Below are 2,978 nucleotides of genomic sequence, written 5' to 3'. Positions count from 1 at the left end.
AATCCTCTTGACTCTGCAGCACGGATCTATCTTCCCCTCTTTTCAAGATCACGTTGAGTCTTGGTAGCAGTCTGTGCAACAACAGAAGCAGCCATGTTATTCATAGCTTCCGCCATTCGATCGTCCCTATTAGCATTGGCTCTTGGAACGTCATTCCTTCTTGGCGGCATGATTTTCCTATAAAACCATCATCAAGTAGAGTCTTAACACTACTTCAAATATTTCCAAAACTAGCTTCCGACCACATCAACACATAATAATTATTGCGGACCTGACAACTCAACCCACCTAAACCGACGCATGATCAGATAACAACTCCCAACTTACAGGTTGACCTACAATCTATAACCAAAGGCTCCACAACCCCCAAAGAAAACCAAACCAAAGCTCTGATACCACATTGTAATACCCCGATTTTTTTTTTCTTTTTTTTTTTTCTTTTCAAAAACAAATTCATGAAACAAAGAATAATTAAGTAAAATACCTTGGGATAATTATATAAGTCAATATAATTGATACGCAGCGGAATAGTTTTTGAAATATGAGTCCCAAGTATTTACACAACAGCAAGTGATACATGGAATCCATTAACATAAGATGTCGTGCTGACAATATTAGTAAAGATACAATCTTCCAATTTAAAATAAACGCAATCCAAAATAAAGACATTTGTTCCCTCTATGTCAACCTAATTTGATCATTCTACCAAAAAAACTATACACCCTGAGTGATATCCAGTCAGGCGTCCTCGTCTACATTCCCATCCACAGGGTACGAACCGGTAGGATTGTCCTGACTCGCATCTGAGGGCAAAGCCCAGATTTCCACAATAGTTGTAAAGGGTCACCAACCGAAATTAACAGTTAACACATAACATTTAAGTTTTTGAATGCACAAAATAACCTTTCCACTAAGCATGCACCTTAAAAGGATTTTCCATATGCTAAAAGTTCATATAATGCTTTCCAAATGAAAATGAAGTCAAAATAAGTCTTAAATCAATCAAGTAATAAACAACTGGCCAATCCATTGATGAACCAATTGAGCAATCGATCATCTAACTCAAAATAAGAATTTCCACTAAGCATGAACCTTAAAAGGATTTTCCATATGCTAAAAGTTCATATAATGCTTGCCAAATGAAAATGAAGTCAAAATAAGTCTTAAATCAATCAAGTAATAAACAACTGGCCAATCCATTGATGAACCAATTGAGCAATCGATCATCTAACTCAAAATAAGAATTTCCACTAAACCCTAAACCCTAAACCCTAAACCCTAAATCCTAAATCCTAAATCCTAAACCCTAAACCCTAAACCCTAAACTCTAAAACCTAAACCCTAAACCCTAAAACCTAAACCGTAAACCCAAAACCTTAAACTTTAAACACTTAACTCTAAACCCTAAACCATAAACCCTAATCCTTAAACCCAAAATCTTAAACCCTAAACCCTAATGCCTAAACCCAAAACCCTAAAACTAGTAAGGACCACAAATGACCTAATATATTAATCCATTCAGACTTTTGCACTTATTAGCCCAACTACAATGAGTAATAAAAAAAAAAGGACTAGAATAGAACACGTAAGGACCAAAATGACATACAATATTAATGCATTGAGCCTTTTCAACTTATAGGACAAACGAAAATAAATATGAACTAAAATGGCTCAAAAGAAACATATCAAAAACAAAAGTTAATAGAATCGATTGCCAAATCGATTTTGAGGAATAGTTTTTAATAGAATCGATTTGGGAATCGATTTCCCTGCATGTTTTTCTTAAAACTACGTAAACTAACTCAATCACATTCACACACAACTCCAAAACATAACACTTAGCAATTTCCACACAATCACCACGACAACTTGAGTTTCGAAATAGTTTTACAATCAATTTCACTTACACACAATTTGTTCCAAAACATAGACACTTAGTACAATCATCACAATCACAATGACATCTCAAGTTCAAACACTCAATCATACACTTGAATCAACCACGACTCGTGTGTCAAGCATCCTCATGCAATGCGTATATGCCAATATGCATGGACTCGGAATTCCAAACCAAAACCCTCCTCGAAGGGTCGTAAATCATAATTGTACAGCCTATCGCAGGGCAAATTACCAATTACCGAGGTGCCACCTATCACGGGTCTGCATGATTTAATAAAAAGCGTAAACCATAAACGTATTGCCTATCACGGGCCCATACCGTTTGCCGAGGTGCCACCTATCACGGGTCTGCACGGTTTACTAAAAAGAACGTAAATTGTAAATGTACCGCCTATCACAGGCCAAAGTACTATTTACCAAGGTGCCACCTATCACGGGTCTGCACAATTTACAAAAACGTAAATCATAAATGTACCGCCTATCACATGCCAAAGTACTATTTATCAAGGTGCCACCTATCACGGGTCTGCACGATTTACAAAAAGAATGAAAATGCATGAGCATATACTGACTCCATCCACGACAATCGTTAAGCAAATGCAGATATTAAAAGATTCCCCATCGAGTAAATTCGGTAAAATCTCCGCTCGCAACGTCGCTTCCAAAGTTGGTTCCCTAGCACCGTAGCGTGGTAGTGAACAACTTTCCCTTCTATCTCTTTGTGAAACGAAGCTTAGATCTAGATGAAACGGGGAGGTTTGTGTTTGACGGTTTTGAAATCCCTAACACCATTTTTCTTCGTTTCCGAAGCTGAGAAATCCTTGCTTTCTTACCCACTAAGCCTGGGGTTTCTATTCTTGAACAAAAGGAAGAAGCAAAAATGAAAATGGAAGAAGGAGGAAGAAAGGGGTCACGCGAGGTAGAGGAAGAAGATGGATTTTGCTGTCTTTCTTTCTTTCCCTTTTCCTTTCTTTCTTTTTCCTTCCTTTCTATTTCTTTCTCTTTTCCTTCCACACAAACATATATATATATATATATATATATATATATATATATATATTAACTATTTTTAAAAAATA

The sequence above is a fragment of the Cicer arietinum genome, chromosome 5 (assembly GCF_000331145.2).
Source record: "Cicer arietinum cultivar CDC Frontier isolate Library 1 chromosome 5, Cicar.CDCFrontier_v2.0, whole genome shotgun sequence".
Taxonomy (NCBI): Eukaryota; Viridiplantae; Streptophyta; class Magnoliopsida; order Fabales; family Fabaceae; genus Cicer; species Cicer arietinum.
The sequence above is the reverse complement of the archived record's forward strand: the minus strand, read 5'-3'. Positions refer to the sequence as shown.